Source organism: Oncorhynchus keta, chromosome 35 (assembly GCF_023373465.1).
Source record: "Oncorhynchus keta strain PuntledgeMale-10-30-2019 chromosome 35, Oket_V2, whole genome shotgun sequence".
Lineage (NCBI taxonomy): Eukaryota > Metazoa > Chordata > Actinopteri > Salmoniformes > Salmonidae > Oncorhynchus > Oncorhynchus keta.
In genome coordinates this window covers 82,638,367-82,658,692 of record NC_068455.1, presented here as the reverse complement: position 1 = coordinate 82,658,692, position 20,326 = coordinate 82,638,367, and the positions used below count along the sequence as shown (strand labels likewise).

The 20,326-nt window shown below is 44.8% G+C and overlaps 1 protein-coding gene and 1 long non-coding RNA gene across 2 annotated transcripts in view; both read right to left on the bottom strand.

Moving 5' to 3' along the window:
• LOC127916414 (uncharacterized) overlaps positions 1–1,123 on the bottom strand; it is a 1,834-nt gene extending 711 nt beyond the window's left edge. Inside the window, exons 1-2 of the long non-coding RNA XR_008094936.1 lie at positions 1,095–1,123; positions 259–790 (exon numbers count right to left, since the gene is read on the bottom strand). This is a non-coding gene — a long non-coding RNA (uncharacterized LOC127916414). The remainder of the gene's footprint in view (positions 1–258; positions 791–1,094) is intronic.
• The window catches only part of LOC127906127 (broad substrate specificity ATP-binding cassette transporter ABCG2-like), a 60,449-nt gene that overhangs the window by 23,791 nt on the left and 16,332 nt on the right, over positions 1–20,326 (bottom strand). The gene's annotated exons all lie outside the window — the stretch shown is intronic.

Sequence of the window (20,326 nt, the reverse complement as noted above, 5' to 3'; positions counted from 1 at the left end):
GAAATGCTGAATACAACAGGTGTAGTAGACCTTACAGTGAAATGCTGAATACAACAGGTGTAGTAGACCTTACAGTGAAATGCTGAATACAACAGGTGTAGTAGACCTTACAGTGAAATGCTGAATACAACAGGTGTAGTAGACCTGACAGTGAAATGCTGAATACAACAGGTGTAGTAGACCTTACAGTGAAATGCTGAATACAACAGGTGTAGTAGACCTCACAGTGAAATGCTGAATACAACAGGTGTATTAGACTTCACAGTGAAATGCTGAATACAACAGGTGTAGTAGACCTTACAGTGAAATGCTGAATACAACAGGTGTAGTAGACCTCACAGTGAAATGCTGAATACAACAGGTGTAGTAGACCTTACAGTGAAATGCTGAATACAACATGTGTAGTAGACCTTACAGTGAAATGCTGAATACAACAGGTGTAGTAGACCTCACAGTGAAATGCTGAATACAACAGGTGTAGTAGACCTTACAGAGAAATACTGAATACAACAGGTGTAGTAGACCTTACAGTGAAATACTGAATACAACAGGTGTAGTAGACCTTACAGTGAAATGCTGAATACAACAGGTGTAGTAGACCTCACAGTGAAATGCTGAATACAACAGGTGTAGTAGACCTCACAGTGAAATGCTGAATACAACAGGTGTAGTAGACCTCACAGTGAAATGCTGAATACAACAGGTGTAGTAGACCTCACAGTGAAATGCTGAATACAACAGGTGTAGTAGACCTCACAGTGAAATGCTGAATACAACAGGTGTAGTAGACCTTACGGAGAAATACTGAATACAACAGGTGTAGTAGACCTTACAGTGAAATGATGAATACAACAGGTGTAGTAGACCTTACAGTGAAATGATGAATACAACAGGTGTAGTAGACCTTACAGTGAAATGCTGAATACAACAGGTGTAGTAGAGCTTACAGTGAAATGCTGAATACAACAGGTGTAGTAGAGCTTACAGTGAAATGCTGAATACAACAGGTGTAGTAGAGCTTACAGTGAAATGCTGAAAACAACAGGTGTAGTAGACCTTACAGTGAAATGCTGAATACAACAGGTGTAGTAGACCTCACAGTGAAATGCTGAATACAACAGGCTCTAACCAACGATGTATGGGTGGTCCTGGAAATCCTACCTACTATGCCGATGTTGCAAGCACCTACCAACTGACCTACAGAGGACAATATCACCAGCCAAGTAGAGGAGTTACAAAAGTCAGAAATAGCGATAAAATGAATCACTTACCTTTGATGATCTTCATATGGTTGCACTCACAAGACTCCCATTTACCCAATAAATGCTTGTTTTGTTCGATAATTTCCCTCTTGATATCCAAAAACCTGGTCTTACTCCCTCATATTTCAGAATACAAGCCTGAAACAATTTCTAAAGACTGCTGACATCTAGTGGCAGTAAACTGTAAATCCAGGTAGTACCATCCCCCCCTCTCTGCACCATCCCCCTCTCACTATATAGGGAATATAATGCCAATGGGCCCTGGTCAAAAGTAGTGCACTATATAGGGAATATATTATTATGTTTCATTCTTTATTTATGCAGGTTAAAACCCCATTGAGACCAGGGTCTCTTTCTGAAAGGTTCCCCGATCACAGCAATTCAACACCAATTACAATGTCAGATAAAACATCAATCAATACAAAACACAACAGAAGAACTGTTACATTCCTCAGCTATGTGGTCCTTCATAATAAACACCCTAAGCTGCCTGAGCTGCACCAGGACATCCAATCATAATGAGTTCTGCAAATTGATCCAGCAGGCGCATTAAAACTAAAAGCGGATTTACCTAATTTGGCGCAGACCCAAGGAACCTCCAACATTTAAACCAACCCTAGGAATGTGGTTGGTAACTCATGTTTTTATACTTCAACAACGTAATTAGGTAAGTTGTAAACTTGTGTAGTAGAACTCTGTAAACAAAAAGAGAATAGTGAAGTGATCTAGGGGACTTTAATGAGGACCAGCCAACCTTTAGATACAGGATGTAGTGATGAGTATTAAACCTGAGGACCAGCCAACCTTTAGATACAGGATGTAGTGATGAGTATTAAACCTGAGGACCAGCCAACCTTTAGATACAGGATGTAGTGGTGAGTATTAAACCTGAGGACCAGCCAACCTTTAGAGACAGGATGTAGTGATGAGTATTAAACCTGAGGACCAGCCAACCTTTAGAGACAGGATGTAGTGATGAGTATTAAACCTGAGGACCAGCCAACCTTTAGATACAGGATGTAGTGATGAGTATTAAACCTGAGGACCAGCCAACCTTTAGAGACAGGATGTAGTGATGAGTATTAAACCTGAGGACCAGCCAACCTTTAGATACAGGATGTAGTGATGAGTATTAAACCTGAGGACCAGCCAACCTTTAGATACAGGATGTAGTGATGAGTATTAAACCTGAGGACCAGCCAACCTTTAGAGACAGGATGTAGTGATGAGTATTAAACCTGAGGACCAGCCAACCTTTAGAGACAGGATGTAGTGGTGAGTATTAAACCTGAGGACCAGCCAACCTTTAGATACAGGATGTAGTGATGAGTATTAAACCTGAGGACCAGCCAACCTTTAGAGACAGGATGTAGTGGTGAGTATTAAACCTGAGGACCAGCCAACCTTTAGATACAGGATGTAGTGATGAGTATTAAACCTGAGGACCAGCCAACCTTTAGATACAGGATGTAGTGATGAGTATTAAACCTGAGGACCAGCCAACCTTTAGAGACAGGATGTAGTGATGAGTATTAAACCTGAGGACCAGCCAACCTTTAGATACAGGATGTAGTGATGAGTATTAAACCTGAGGACCAGCCAACCTTTAGATACAGGATGTAGTGATGAGTATTAAACCTGAGGACCAGCCAACCTTTAGATACAGGATGTAGTGATGAGTATTAAACCTGAGGACCAGCCAACCTTTAGAGACAGGATGTAGTGATGAGTATTAAACCTGAGGACCAGCCAACCTTTAGATACAGGATGTAGTGATGAGTATTAAACCTGAGGACCAGCCAACCTTTAGATACAGGATGTAGTGATGAGTATTAAACCTGAGGACCAGCCAACCTTTAGATACAGGATGTAGTGATGAGTATTAAACCTGAGGACCAGCCAACCTTTAGAGACAGGATGTAGTGATGAGTATTAAACCTGAGGACCAGCCAACCTTTAGATACAGGATGTAGTGATGAGTATTAAACCTGAGGACCAGCCAACCTTTAGAGACAGGATGTAGTGATGAGTATTAAACCTGAGGACCAGCCAACCTTTAGATACAGGATGTAGTGATGAGTATTAAACCTGAGGACCAGCCAACCTTTAGAGACAGGATGTAGTGATGAGTATTAAACCTGAGGACCAGCCAACCTTTAGATACAGGATGTAGTGATGAGTATTAAACCTGAGGACCAGCCAACCTTTAGATACAGGATGTAGTGATGAGTATTAAACCTGAGGACCAGCCAACCTTTAGATACAGGATGTAGTGATGAGTATTAAACCTGAGGACCAGCTAACCTTTAGATACAGGATGTAGTGATGAGTATTAAACCTGAGGACCAGCCAACCTTTAGAGACAGGATGTAGTGATGAGTATTAAACCTGAGGACCAGCTAACCTTTAGATACAGGATGTAGTGATGAGTATTAAACCTGAGGACCAGCCAACCTTTAGAGACAGGATGTAGTGGTGAGTATTAAACCTGAGGACCAGCCAACCTTTAGATACAGGATGTAGTGGTGAGTATTAAACCTGAGGACCAGCCAACCTTTAGAGACAGGATGTAGTGGTGAGTATTAAACCTGAGGACCAGCGAACCTTTAGATACAGGATGTAGTGATGAGTATTAAACCTGAGGACCAGCCAACCTTTAGAGACAGGATGTAGTGATGAGTATTAAACCTGAGGACCAGCCAACCTTTAGATACAGGATGTAGTGATGAGTATTAAACCTGAGGACCAGCCAACCTTTAGATACAGGATGTAGTGGTGAGTATTAAACCTGAGGACCAGCCAACCTTTAGAGACAGGATGTAGTGATGAGTATTAAACCTGAGGACCAGCTAACCTTTAGATACAGGATGTAGTGATGAGTATTAAACCTGAGGACCAGCCAACCTTTAGAGACAGGATGTAGTGATGAGTATTAAACCTGAGGACCAGCCAACCTTTAGATACAGGATGTAGTGATGAGTATTAAACCTGAGGACCAGCCAACCTTTAGATACAGGATGTAGTGATGAGTATTAAACCTGAGGACCAGCCAACCTTTAGATACAGGATGTAGTGATGAGTATTAAACCTGAGGACCAGCCAACCTTTAGATACAGGATGTAGTGATGAGTATTAAACCTGAGGACCAGCCAACCTTTAGAGACAGGATGTAGTGATGAGTATTAAACCTGAGGACCAGCCAACCTTTAGAGACAGGATGTAGTGATGAGTATTAAACCTGAGGACCAGCCAACCTTTAGATACAGGATGTAGTGATGAGTATTAAACCTGAGGACCAGCCAACCTTTAGATACAGGATGTAGTGATGAGTATTAAACCTGAGGACCAGCCAACCTTTAGATACAGGATGTAGTGATGAGTATTAAACCTGAGGACCAGCCAACCTTTAGATACAGGATGTAGTGATGAGTATTAAACCTGAGGACCAGCCAACCTTTAGATACAGGATGTAGTGATGAGTATTAAACCTGAGGACCAGCCAACCTTTAGATACAGGATGTAGTGGTGAGTATTAAACCTGAGGACCAGCCAACCTTTAGAGACAGGATGTAGTGATGAGTATTAAACCTGAGGACCAGCCAACCTTTAGATACAGGATGTAGTGATGAGTATTAAACCTGAGGACCAGCCAACCTTTAGATACAGGATGTAGTGATGAGTATTAAACCTGAGGACCAGCCAACCTTTAGAGACAGGATGTAGTGATGAGTATTAAACCTGAGGACCAGCCAACCTTTAGATACAGGATGTAGTGATGAGTATTAAACCTGAGGACCAGCCAACCTTTAGATACAGGATGTAGTGATGAGTATTAAACCTGAGGACCAGCCAACCTTTAGAGACAGGATGTAGTGATGAGTATTAAACCTGAGGACCAGCCAACCTTTAGAGACAGGATGCAGTGATGAGTATTAAACCTGAGGACCAGCCAACCTTTAGAGACAGGATGTAGTGATGAGTATTAAACCTGAGGACCAGCCAACCTTTAGAGACAGGATGTAGTGATGAGTATTAAACCTGAGGACCAGCCAACCTTTAGAGACAGGATGTAGTGGTGAGTATTAAACCTGAGGACCAGCCAACCTTTAGAGACAGGATGTAGTGGTGAGTATTAAACCTGAGGACCAGCCAACCTTTAGAGACAGGATGTAGTGATGAGTATTAAACCTGAGGACCAGCCAACCTTTAGATACAGGATGTAGTGATGAGTATTAAACCTGAGGACCAGCCAACCTTTAGATACAGGATGTAGTGATGAGTATTAAACCTGAGGACCAGCCAACCTTTAGATACAGGATGTAGTGATGAGTATTAAACCTGAGGACCAGCCAACCTTTAGAGACAGGATGTAGTGATGAGTATTAAACCTGAGGACCAGCCAACCTTTAGATACAGGATGTAGTGATGAGTATTAAACCTGAGGACCAGCCAACCTTTAGATACAGGATGTAGTGATGAGTATTAAACCTGAGGACCAGCCAACCTTTAGATACAGGATGTAGTGATGAGTATTAAACCTGAGGACCAGCCAACCTTTAGATACAGGATAGTAGTGATGAGTATTAAACCTGAGGACCAGCCAACCTTTAGATACAGGATGTAGTGATGAGTATTAAACCTGAGGACCAGCCAACCTTTAGAGACAGGATGTAGTGATGAGTATTAAACCTGAGGACCAGCCAACCTTTAGAGACAGGATGCAGTGATGAGTATTAAACCTGAGGACCAGCCAACCTTTAGATACAGGATGTAGTGATGAGTATTAAACCTGAGGACCAGCCAACCTTTAGAGACAGGATGTAGTGATGAGTATTAAACCTGAGGACCAGCCAACCTTTAGATACAGGATGTAGTGATGAGTATTAAACCTGAGGACCAGCCAACCTTTAGAGACAGGATGTAGTGATGAGTATTAAACCTGAGGACCAGCCAACCTTTAGATACAGGATGTAGTGATGAGTATTAAACCTGAGGACCAGCCAACCTTTAGAGACAGGATGTAGTGATGAGTATTAAACCTGAGGACCAGCCAACCTTTAGAGACAGGATGTAGTGATGAGTATTAAACCTGAGGACCAGCCAACCTTTAGATACAGGATGTAGTGATGAGTATTAAACCTGAGGACCAGCCAACCTTTAGAGACAGGATGTAGTGATGAGTATTAAACCTGAGGACCAGCCAACCTTTAGATACAGGATGTAGTGATGAGTATTAAACCTGAGGACCAGCCAACCTTTAGATACAGGATGTAGTGATGAGTATTAAACCTGAGGACCAGCCAACCTTTAGATACAGGATGTAGTGATGAGTATTAAACCTGAGGACCAGCTAACCTTTAGATACAGGATGTAGTGATGAGTATTAAACCTGAGGACCAGCCAACCTTTAGATACAGGATGTAGTGATGAGTATTAAACCTGAGGACCAGCCAACCTTTAGAGACAGGATGTAGTGATGAGTATTAAACCTGAGGACCAGCCAACCTTTAGAGACAGGATGTAGTGGTGAGTATTAAACCTGAGGACCAGCCAACCTTTAGATACAGGATGTAGTGATGAGTATTAAACCTGAGGACCAGCCAACCTTTAGATACAGGATGTAGTGATGAGTATTAAACCTGAGGACCAGCCAACCTTTAGATACAGGATGTAGTGGTGAGTATTAAACCTGAGGACCAGCCAACCTTTAGATACAGGATGTAGTGATGAGTATTAAACCTGAGGACCAGCCAACCTTTAGATACAGGATGTAGTGATGAGTATTAAACCTGAGGACCAGCCAACCTTTAGATACAGGATGTAGTGGTGAGTATTAAACCTGAGGACCAGCCAACCTTTAGATACAGGATGTAGTGATGAGTATTAAACCTGAGGACCAGCCAACCTTTAGAGACAGGATGTAGTGATGAGTATTAAACCTGAGGACCAGCCAACCTTTAGATACAGGATGTAGTGATGAGTATTAAACCTGAGGACCAGCGAACCTTTAGATACAGGATGTAGTGATGAGTATTAAACCTGAGGACCAGCCAACCTTTAGAGACAGGATGTAGTGATGAGTATTAAACCTGAGGACCAGCCAACCTTTAGATACAGGATGTAGTGATGAGTATTAAACCTGAGGACCAGCCAACCTTTAGAGACAGGATGTAGTGATGAGTATTAAACCTGAGGACCAGCCAACCTTTAGAGACAGGATGTAGTGATGAGTATTAAACCTGAGGACCAGCCAACCTTTAGAGACAGGATGTAGTGATGAGTATTAAACCTGAGGACCAGCCAACCTTTAGATACAGGATGTAGTGGTGAGTATTAAACCTGAGGACCAGCCAACCTTTAGATACAGGATGTAGTGATGAGTATTAAACCTGAGGACCAGCCAACCTGGATCAGAACACCAGTCAGTATCTGGTGTGGATCAGAACACCAGTCAGTATCTGGTGTGGATCAGAACACCAGTCAGTATCTGGTGTGGATCATAAAACCAGTCTGTATCTGGTGTGGATCAGAAAACCAGTCAGTGTCTGGTGTGATCAGAAACCCAGTCAGTATCTGGTGTGGATCAGAACACCAGTCAGTATCTGGTGTGGATCAGAACACCAGTCAGTATCTGGTGTGGATCAGAACACCAGTCAGTATCTGGTGTGGATCAGAACACCAGTCAGTATCTGGTGTGGATCAGAAACCCAGTCAGTATCTGGTGTGGATCAGAACACCAGTCAGTATCTGGTGTGGATCAGAAACCCAGTCAGTATCTGGTGTGGATCAGAGAACCAGTCAGTATCTGGTGTGGATCAGAAAACCAGTCAGTATCTGGTGTGGATCAGAAAACCAGTCAGTATCTGGTGTGGATCAGAACACCAGTCAGTATCTGGTGTGGATCAGAAACCCAGTCAGTATCTGGTGTGGATCAGAAAACCAGTCAGTATCTGGTGTGGATCAGAACACCAGTCAGTATCTGGTGTGGATCAGAACACCAGTCAGTATCTGGTGTGGATCAGAAAACCAGTCAGTATCTGGTGTGGATCAGAAACCCAGTCAGTATCTGGTGTGGATCAGAAACCCAGTCAGTATCTGGTGTGATCAGAAAACCAGTCAGTATCTGGTGTGGATCAGAAAACCAGTCAGTATCTGGTGTGGATCAGAACACCAGTCAGTATCTGGTGTGGATCAGAACACCAGTCAGTATCTGGTGTGGATCAGAACACCAGTCAGTATCTGGTGTGATCAGAAACCCAGTCAGTATCTGGTGTGATCAGAAACCCAGTCAGTATCTGGTGTGGATCAGAAACCCAGTCAGTATCTGGTGTGGATCAGAAAACCAGTCAGTATCTGGTGTGGATCAGAAAACCAGTCAGTATCTGGTGTGGATCAGAAAACCAGTCAGTATCTGGTGTGGATCAGAACACCAGTCAGTATCTGGTGTGGATCAGAACACCAGTCAGTATCTGGTGTGGATCAGAAAACCAGTCAGTATCTGGTGTGGATCAGAGAACCAGTCAGTATCTGGTGTGGATCAGAAAACCAGTCAGTATCTGGTGTGGATCAGAAAACCAGTCAGTATCTGGTGTGGATCAGAAAAACAGTCAGTATCTGGTGTGGATCAGAACACCAGTCAGTATCTGGTGTGGATCAGAAAACCAGTCAGTATCTGGTGTGGATCAGAACACCAGTCAGTATCTGGTGTGGATCAGAACACCAGTCAGTATCTGGTGTGGATCAGAAAACCAGTCAGTATCTGGTGTGGATCAGAAAACCAGTCAGTATCTGTTGTGATCAGAAAACCAGTCAGTATGGTTATTATTATTATTATTATTAGTATCTGGTGTGGATCAGAACAGCAGTCAGTATCTGGTGTGGATCAGAGACCCAGTCAGTATCTGGTGTGGATCAGAAACCCAGTCAGTATCTGGTGTGGATCAGAAACCCAGTCAGTATCTGGTGTGATCAGAAAACCTGTCAGTATCTGGTGTGATCAGAAAACCAGTCAGTATCTGGTGTGGATCAGAAAACCAGTCAGTATCTGGTGTGGATCAGAACACCAGTCAGTATCTGGTGTGGATCAGAACACCAGTCAGTATCTGGTGTGGATCAGAACACCAGTCAGTATCTGGTGTGGATCAGAAAACCAGTCAGTATCTGGTGTGGATCAGAAAACCAGTCAGTATCTGGTGTGGATCAGAAAACCAGTCAGTATCTGGTGTGATCAGAAACCAGTCAGTATCTGGTGTGGATGAGAACACCAGTCAGTATCTGGTGTGGATCAGAAACCCAGTCAGTATCTGGTGTGGATCAGAAAACCAGTCAGTATCTGGTGTGGATCAGAAAACCAGTCAGTATCTGGTGTGGATCAGAAAACCAGTCAGTATCTGGTGTGGATCAGAAAACCAGTCAGTATCTGGTGTGATCAGAAACCAGTCAGTATCTGGTGTGGATGAGAACACCAGTCAGTATCTGGTGTGGATCAGAACACCAGTCAGTATCTGGTGTGGATCAGAAAACCAGTCAGTATCTGGTGTGATCAGAAACCAGTCAGTATCTGGTGTGGATGAGAACCAGTCAGTATCTGGTGTGATCAGAGAACCAGTCAGTATCTGGTGTGGATCAGAAACCAGTCAGTATCTGGTGTGGATGAGAACACCAGTCTGTATCTGGTGTGGATCAGAACACCAGTCAGTATCTGGTGTGGATGAGAACACCAGTCAGTATCTGGTGTGGATCAGAAAACCAGTCAGTATCTGGTGTGGATCAGAAACCCAGTCAGTATCTGGTGTGGATCAGAAAACCAGTCAGTATCTGGTGTGATCAGAAAACCAGTCAGTATCTGGTGTGGATCAGAACACCAGTCAGTATCTGGTGTGGATCAGAACACCAGTCAGTATCTGGTGTGGATCAGAAAACCAGTCAGTATCTGGTGTGGATCAGAAAACCAGTCAGTATCTGGTGTGGATCAGAAAACCAGTCAGTATCTGGTGTGGATCAGAAAACCAGTCAGTATCTGGTGTGATCAGAAAACCAGTCAGTATCTGGTGTGATCAGAAAACCAGTCAGTATCTGGTGTGGATCAGAAAACCAGTCAGTATCTGGTGAGGATCAGAACACCAGTCAGTATCTGGTGTGGATCAGAAAACCAGTCAGTATCTGGTGTGATCAGAAAACCAGTCAGTATCTGGTGTGATCAGAAACCAGTCAGTATCTGGTGTGGATCAGAAAACCAGTCAGTATCTGGTGTGGATCAGAACACCAGTCAGTATCTGGTGTGGATCAGAACACCAGTCAGTATCTGGTGTGGATCAGAAAACCAGTCAGTATCTGGTGTGGATCAGAAAACCAGTCAGTATCTGGTGTGGATCAGAAAACCAGTCAGTATCTGGTGTGGATCAGAAAACCAGTCAGTATCTGGTGTGATCAGAACACCAGTCAGTATCTGGTGTGGATCAGAAACCCAGTCAGTATCTGGTGTGATCAGAGAACCAGTCAGTATCTGGTGTGGATCAGAACACCAGTCAGTATCTGGTGTGGATCAGAAAACCAGTCAGTATCTGGTGTGATCAGAAACTCAGCCAGTATCTGGTGTGGATCAGAAAACCAGTCAGTATCTGGTGTGGATCAGAAAACCAGTCAGTATCTGGTGTGGATCAGAAAACCAGTCAGTATCTGGTGTGGATCAGAACACCAGTCAGTATCTGGTGTGGATCAGAACACCAGTCAGTATCTGGTGTGGATCAGAAAACCAGTCAGTATCTGGTGTGGATCAGAGAACCAGTCAGTATCTGGTGTGGATCAGAAAACCAGTCAGTATCTGGTGTGGATCAGAAAACCAGTCGGTATCTGGTGTGGATCAGAAAAACAGTCAGTATCTGGTGTGGATCAGAACACCAGTCAGTATCTGGTGTGGATCAGAAAACCAGTCAGTATCTGGTGTGGATCAGAACACCAGTCAGTATCTGGTGTGGATCAGAACACCAGTCAGTATCTGGTGTGGATCAGAAAACCAGTCAGTATCTGGTGTGGATCAGAAAACCAGTCAGTATCTGTTGTGATCAGAAAACCAGTCAGTATGGTTATTATTATTATTATTATTAGTATCTGGTGTGGATCAGAACAGCAGTCAGTATCTGGTGTGGATCAGAGACCCAGTCAGTATCTGGTGTGGATCAGAAACCCAGTCAGTATCTGGTGTGGATCAGAAACCCAGTCAGTATCTGGTGTGATCAGAAAACCAGTCAGTATCTGGTGTGATCAGAAAACCAGTCAGTATCTGGTGTGGATCAGAAAACCAGTCAGTATCTGGTGTGGATCAGAACACCAGTCAGTATCTGGTGTGGATCAGAACACCAGTCAGTATCTGGTGTGGATCAGAACACCAGTCAGTATCTGGTGTGGATCAGAAAACCAGTCAGTATCTGGTGTGATCAGAAAACCAGTCAGTATCTGGTGTGATCAGAAACCAGTCAGTATCTGGTGTGGATGAGAACACCAGTCTGTATCTGGTGTGGATCAGAACACCAGTCAGTATCTGGTGTGGATGAGAACACCAGTCAGTATCTGGTGTGGATCAGAAAACCAGTCAGTATCTGGTGTGATCAGAAACCCAGTCAGTATCTGGTGTGGATCAGAAAACCAGTCAGTATCTGGTGTGGATCAGAAAACCAGTCAGTATCTGGTGTGGATCAGAACACCAGTCAGTATCTGGTGTGGATCAGAACACCAGTCAGTATCTGGTGTGGATCAGAAAACCAGTCAGTATCTGGTGTGGATCAGAAAACCAGTCAGTATCTGGTGTGGATCAGAAAACCAGTCAGTATCTGGTGTGGATCAGAAAACCAGTCAGTATCTGGTGTGATCAGAAAACCAGTCAGTATCTGGTGTGATCAGAAAACCAGTCAGTATCTGGTGTGGATCAGAAAACCAGTCAGTATCTGGTGAGGATCAGAACACCAGTCAGTATCTGGTGTGGATCAGAAAACCAGTCAGTATCTGGTGTGATCAGAAAACCAGTCAGTATCTGGTGTGATCAGAAACCAGTCAGTATCTGGTGTGGATGAGAACCAGTCAGTATCTGGTGTGATCAGAGAACCAGTCAGTATCTGGTGTGGATCAGAAAACCAGTCAGTATCTGGTGTGGATCAGAAAACCAGTCAGTATCTGGTGTGATCAGAAAACCAGTCAGTATCTGGTGTGATCAGAAAACCAGTCAGTATCTGGTGTGGATCAGAAAACCAGTCAGTATCTGGTGTGGATGAGAACCAGTCAGTATCTGGTGTGATCAGAGAACCAGTCAGTATCTGGTGTGGATCAGAACACCAGTCAGTATCTGGTGTGGATCAGAAAACCAGTCAGTATCTGGTGTGATCAGAAACTCAGCCAGTATCTGGTGTGATCAGAAACCCAGTCAGTATCTGGTGTGGATCAGAAACCCAGTCAGTATCTGGTGTGGATCAGAAACCCAGTCAGTATCTGGTGTGGATCAGAAAACCAGTCAGTATCTGGTGTGGATCAGAAAACCAGTCAGTATCTGGTGTGGATCAGAAAACCAGTCAGTATCTGGTGTGGATCAGAACACCAGTCAGTATCTGGTGTGGATCAGAACACCAGTCAGTATCTGGTGTGGATCAGAAAACCAGTCAGTATCTGGTGTGGATCAGAAAACCAGTCAGTATCTGGTGTGGATCAGAAAACCAGTCAGTATCTGGTGTGGATCAGAAAACCAGTCAGTATCTGGTGTGGATCAGAACACCAGTCAGTATCTGGTGTGGATCAGAACACCAGTCAGTATCTGGTGTGATCAGAAAACCAGTCAGTATCTGGTGTTATCAGAAAACCAGTCAGTATCTGGTGTGGATCAGAAAACCAGTCAGTATCTGGTGTGGATCAGAACACCAGTCAGTATCTGGTGTGGATCAGAACACCAGTCAGTATCTGGTGTGGATCAGAACACCAGTCAGTATCTGGTGTGGATCAGAAAACCAGTCAGTATCTGGTGTGGATCAGAAACCCAGTCAGTATCTGGTGTGGATCAGAAACCCAGTCAGTATCTGGTGTGGATCAGAAACCCAGTCAGTATCTGGTGTGGATCAGAAAACCAGTCAGTATCTGGTGTGGATCAGAAAACCAGTCAGTATCTGGTGTGATCAGAAAACCAGTCAGTATCTGGTGTGGATCAGAAACCCAGTCAGTATGTGGTGTGGATCAGAACACCAGTCTGTATCTGGTGTGGATCAGAAAACCAGTCAGTATCTGGTGTGATCAGAAAACCAGTCAGTATCTGGTGTGGATCAGAAAACCAGTCAGTATCTGGTGTGGATCAGAAAACCAGTCAGTATCTGGTGTGGATCAGAAAACCAGTCAGTATCTGGTGTGGATCAGAAAACCAGTCAGTATCTGGTGTGGATCAGAAAACCAGTCAGTATCTGGTGTGATCAGAAAACCAGTCAGTATCTGGTGTGATCAGAAAACCAGTCAGTATCTGGTGTGGATCAGAAAACCAGTCAGTATCTGGTGTGATCAGAAACCCAGTCAGTATCTGGTGTGGATCAGAAAACCAGTGTAGCTGAGCCATTATGCCGTTATATTCTGTTCAGTGTAGCTGAGTCATTATGCCTTTATATTCTGTTCAGTGTAGCTGAGTCATTATGCCTTTATATTCTGTTCAGTGTAGCTGAGCCATTATGCCGTTATATTCTGTTCAGTGTAGCTGAGCCATTATGCCTTTATATTCTGTTCAGTGTAGCTGAGCCATTATGCCTTTATATTCTGTTCAGTGTAGCTGAGTCATTATGCCTTTATATTCTGTTCAGTGTAGCTGAGCCATTATGCCTTTTTATTCTGTTCAGTGTAGCTGAGCCATTATGCCTTTTTATTCTGTTCAGTGTAGCTGAGCCATTATGCCTTTATATTCTGTTCAGTGTAGCTGAGTCATTATGCCTTTATATTCTGTTCAGTGTAGCTGAGCCATTATGCCTTTATATTCTGTTCAGTGTAGCTGAGCCATTATGCCTTTATATTCTGTTCAGTGTAGCTGAGCCATTATGCCTTTATATTCTGTTCAGTGTAGCTGAGCCATTATGCCTTTATATTCTGTTCAGTGTAGCTGAGCCATTATGCCTTTATATTCTGTTCAGTGTAGCTGAGCCATTATGCCTTTATATTCTGTTCAGTGGAGCTGAGCCATTATGCCTTTATATTCTGTTCAGTGTAGCTGAGCCATTATGCCTTTATATTCTGTTCAGTGTAGCTGAGCCATTATGCCTTTATATTCTGTTCAGTGTAGCTGAGTCATTATGCCTTTATATTCTGTTCAGTGTAGCTGAGCCATTATGCCTTTATATTCTGTTCAGTGTAGCTGAGCCATTATGCCTTTATATTCTGTTCAGTGTAGCTGAGCCATTATGCTTTTATATTCTGTTCAGTGTAGCTGAGTCATTATGCCTTTATATTCTGTTCAGTGTAGCTGAGCCATTATGCCTTTATATTCTGTTCAGTGTAGCTGAGCCATTATGCTTTTATATTCTGTTCAGTGTAGCTGAGCCATTATGCCTTTATATTCTGTTCAGTGTAGCTGAGCCATTATGCCTTTATATTCTGTTCAGTGTAGCTGAGCCATTATGCCTTTATATTCTGTTCAGTGTAGCTGAGCCATTATGCCTTTATATTCTGTTCAGTGTAGCTGAGCCATTATGCCTTTATATTCTGTTCAGTGTAGCTGAGCCATTATGCCTTTATATTCTGTTCAGTGTAGCTGAGCCATGGGAGAATGTTTGTTGTTACATGCTGAGGGGGTCATTGTTTCCCTACGTAAGACAATGGACTTATGAAAGCAGGGTCCATGTACTGACACATGACCCCAGTCCCAGTGTGTGTGTGTGTGTGTGTGTACGCGTGTGTGTTTGTGTGTATAAGTTTATGTAAGTGTGTGTGTTTGTGTGTGTGTGTTTAAGTGTGTGTGTGTGTCCTCCTGCTGAGCCTCTGAACCCTTTCCTTCCTCTGATTCAATAGGTATTATTTAGGAAATGTCTGGGTTTAATATTATTTAGGTTAGAGTGTGTGTGTGTGTGTGTGTGTGTGTGTGTGTGTGTGTGTGTGTGTGTGTGTGTGTGTGTGTGTGTGTGTGTGTGTGTGTGTGTGTGTGTGTGTGTGTGTGTGTGTGTGTGTGTGTCCTCCTGCTGGTCTCCTGAACCTGCTTCCTTCCTCTGATACAGAAAGTCATATTTTGTGTTTGATCTTGAGTTGTCATGTACGTCCCCTCCTCCCCAAGTGAATTCGCTTCACACACACAGTAGCACAACACACACGTTGGGTCATTTAGCAGACGCTTTCATCTAGAGCCACTTAGTGAGTATAGAATTCAACCATAGAATTATAGTCTCCCCATTATAATAGGATCAGAAAGCAGACTGACAGGGTTCCTCTGTAAAGGCTACAGTCTATAGTAAATTGATATGGTAGGGGTGGTAAACAGAAGATAGCCCTATTTGGTCCATATTATAGCTAGAACAGCTCAAATAAGGAAAGAGAAATGACAGCTGTGATGCTGTGATGGTGCTTTGCTGGTGACGCGTCACTGATATATGTAGAGGCACACTTAACCAGCACGGCTACCACAGCAGCGACACGCCATCCAATCAGAATTGGGCTTATTGTAAAGGCTGTAACGATTTTCTTCTTCCTCTGACGAGGAGTATCGGAACAATGGAACAATGTATCGGAACAAATCAAATCAAATTTATTTATATAGCCCTTCGTACATCAGCTGATATCTCAAAGTGCTGTACAGAAACCCAGCCTAAAACCCCAAACAGCAAGCAATGCAGGTGTAGAAGCACGGTGGCTAGGAAAACCCCCCTAGAAAGGCCAAAACCTAGGAAGAAACCTAGAGAGGAACCAGGCTATGTGGGGTGGCCAGTCCTCTTCTGGCTGTGCCGGGTGGAGATTATAACAGAACATGGCCAAGATGTTCAAATATTCATAAATGACCAGCATGGTCGAATAATAACAAGGCAGAACAGTTGAAACTGGAGCAGCAGCATGGCCAGGTGGACTGGGGACAGCAAGGAGTCATCATGTCAGGTAGTCCTGGGGCACGGTCCTGTTTATTTCCTGTATGGCTACTATTTTAAATATGTGTATTTCCTGCATGGCTACTGTTATAAATATGTGTATTTCCTGTATGGCTACAGTTATAAATATGTGTATTTCCTGTATGGCTACTGTTATAAATATGTGTATTTCCTGTATGGCTACTATTTTAAATATGTGTATTTCCTGCATGGCTACTGTTATAAATATGTGTATTTCCTGTATGGCTACAGTTATAAATATGTTTATTTCTGGTAGGGGACAGCAAGGAATCATCATGTCAGGTAGTCCTGGGGCATGGAACAATGTATCAGAACAATGTATGAGAACAATGTATCAGAACAATGTATTGAAACAATGTATCAGAACAATGTATCAGAACAATGTATCAGAACAATGTATCGCAACAATGTATCGCAACAATGTATCAGAACAATGTATCAGAACAATGTATCAGAACAATGTATTGAACAATGTATTGCAACAATGTATCAGAACAATGTATTGCAACAATGTATCAGAACAATGTATCGCAACAATGTATCGCAACAATGTATCAGAACAATGTATCAGAACAATGTATTGCAACAATGTATCAGCAACAATGTATCAGAACAATGTATCAGAACAATGTATCAGAACAATGTATCGCAACAATGTATCAGAACAATGTATTGCAACAATGTATCAGAACAATGTATTGCAACAATGTATCAGAACAATGTATTGCAACAATGTATCAGAACAATGTATCAGAACAATGTATCAGCAACAATGTATCAGAACAATGTATCAGAACAATGTAGAGCAACAATGTAGAGCAACAATGTAGAGCAACAATGTATCAGAACAATGTATTGCAACAATGTATTGCAACAATGTATCAGAACAATGTATCAGAACAATGTATCAGAACAATGTATCGCAACAATGTATCAGAACAATGTATTGCAACAATGTATCAGAACAATGTATTGCAACAATGTATCAGAACAATGTATTGCAACAATGTATCAGAACAATGTATTGCAACAATGTATCAGAACAATGTATTGCAACAATGTATCAGAACAATGTATTGCAACAATGTATCAGAACAATGTATTGCAACAATGTATCAGAACAATGTATTGCAACAATGTATCAGAACAATGTATTGCAACAATGTATTGCAACAATGTATCAGAACAATGTATCAGAACAATGTATCAGAACAATGTATCAGAACAATGTATCAGAACAATGTATCAGAACAATGTATTGCAACAATGTATCAGAACAATGTATCAGAACAATGTATTTGTAACGAGTTTCCTCCTCTTCTTCCGAAGAGGAGAGGCGAAACGGATCAGAGGACCAATACGCGGCGTGGTAATTTTCCATGGTACTTCTTTAATGTTTTAAGGTACACATGAACAAACTAACAAAACAAGAAAACGTGAAAACTCAAATTACAGTCCTATCTGGTGCATACACGAAGACAGGAAACAATCACCCACAAACACACAGTGAAACCCAGGCCACCTAAGTATGATTCTCAATCAGAGACAACTAATGACACCTGCCTCTGATTGAGAACCATACTAGGCCGAAACATAGAAATTCCCAAAACCTAGACAAACAAACATAGACTACCCACCCAACTCACGCCCTGACCATACTAACTAAACACAAAACACAGAAAATAAAGGTCAGAACGTGACAGTACCCCCCCCCCAAAGGTGCGGACTCCGGCCGCAAAACCTTGACCTATAGGGGAGGGTCTGGGTGGGCATCTGTCCGCGGTGGCGGTTCTGGCGCGGGACGCGGACCCCACTTCACCATTGTCTTTGTCCACCTCCGTGGCTTTCTCACCATGGCAACCCCTCTCAATGACCCCACTGGACAGAGGGGCAGCTCGGGACAGAGGGGCAGAAGCTCTGGACAGAGGGACAGGGGCTCTGGACAGAGGGACAGGGGCTCTGGCGCTTCTGGGCTGAGGGGCTCTGGCGCCTCTGGGCTGAGGGGCTCTGGCGCCTCTGGGCTGAGGGGCTCTGGCGCCTCTGGGCTGAGGGGCTCTGGCGCCTCTGGGCTGAGGGGCTCTGGCGCCTCTGGGCTGAGGGGCTCTGGCGCCTCTGGGCTGAGGGGCTCCGGCAGCGGCGCCGGACAGGCGGGACGCTCTGGCAGCGGCGCCGGACAGGCGGGAGGCTCCGGCAGCGGCGCCGGACAGGCGGGAGCACCTGCAGAGAGGAGACAGAGAGACAGCCTGGTGCGTGGAGCTGCTACAGGAGGCAGCGGCGCCGGACAGGCGGGACGCTCCGGCAGCGGCGCCGGACAGGCGGGAGGCTCAGGCAGCGGCGCCGGACAGGCGGGAGGCTCCGGCAGCGGCGCCGGACAGGCGGGAGGCTCCGGCAGCGGCGCCGGACAGGCGGGAGGCTCCGGACAGGCGGGAGGCTCCGGCAGCGGCGCCGGACAGGCGGGAGGCTCCGGCAGCGGCGCCGGACAGGCGGGAGGCTCCGGCAGCGGCGCCGGACAGGCGGGAGGCTCCGGCAGCGGCGCCGGACAGGCGGGAGCACCTGCAGGGAGGAGACTGAAAGACAGCCTGGTGCGTGGGGCTGCCACAGGAACTACCAGGCTGGGGAGACTTTCAGGAGGCTTGGTGTTAGGAGGAGCCTGAAAGACCGGGCTGTGGGGAGCACTGGAGCTCTGGTGCGCAACCTTGGCACCACTTCCCCAGGCTGGACAACTACTCGAGCCCGGACCCTCCAGAGTGCAGGCACAGGTTGAACCGGGCTGTGGGTAAGCACGGGAGATCTAGTGCTTACTACACGCACCTCTCCCCTAGGCTCCACTCCCACAGTTGCCCGGTACGAGCGGAGCGCAGGCAGAGGACGCACTGCACCCTCCCAGCGCCCGGGAGACACAGCACGCAGAGCCGGCGCAGGATAACCTGGACCAAGACTGCGTACCGGCGACCAGACCCGCTGAGCAGGCACCATACGCCCTGGCTCAATGCCCACACTCGCATGGCACTCTCGGGGCTGCCCTATAGCGCACCGGGCTATGGACACGCACTGGCGACACCGTGCGCTCAACCGCATAACACGGTGCCTGACCAGTAATGCGCTGCTTATCATAAGCACGAGGAGTGAGCTCAGGTCTGCTACCTGGCTTAGTACCACCCCTCGTGTGCCCCCCAAAAAAAAAATTTGGGGCTGCCTCTCGTACCTGTCGCACTGCCGTGCTGGCTCCTCACATTGCCAGCTCCTCTCTCCGGCTGCCTCTGCTTTCCTAGCTGCCTCCACCTGTTCCCATGGAAGGCGATCCTTTCCCGCCAGGATCTCCTCCCAGGTGTAGCAACCCTTGCCGTCCAATACATCCTCCCATGTCCATTCCTCCTGTGATGCTGGCCGCTGTTGTTGCTGCTGCTGCTGCTGTCGCTGTCCTTTACCACGCCGCTTGGTCCGATTGTGGTGGGTGATTCTGTAACGAGTTTCCTCCTCTTCTTCCGAAGAGGAGAGGCGAAACGGATCAGAGGACCAATACGCGGCGTGGTAATTTTCCATGGTACTTCTTTAATGTTTTAAGGTACACATGAACAAACTAACAAAACAAGAAAACGTGAAAACTCAAATTACAGTCCTATCTGGTGCATACACGAAGACAGGAAACAATCACCCACAAACACACAGTGAAACCCAGGCCACCTAAGTATGATTCTCAATCAGAGACAACTAATGACACCTGCCTCTGATTGAGAACCATACTAGGCCGAAACATAGAAATTCCCAAAACCTAGACAAACAAACATAGACTGCCCACCCAACTCACGCCCTGACCATACTAACTAAACACAAAACACAGAAAATAAAGGTCAGAACGTGACAGTATTGCAACAATGTATCAGAACAATGTATCAGAACAATGTATCAGAACAATGTATCAGAACAATGTATCAGAACAATGTATCAGAACAATGTATCAGA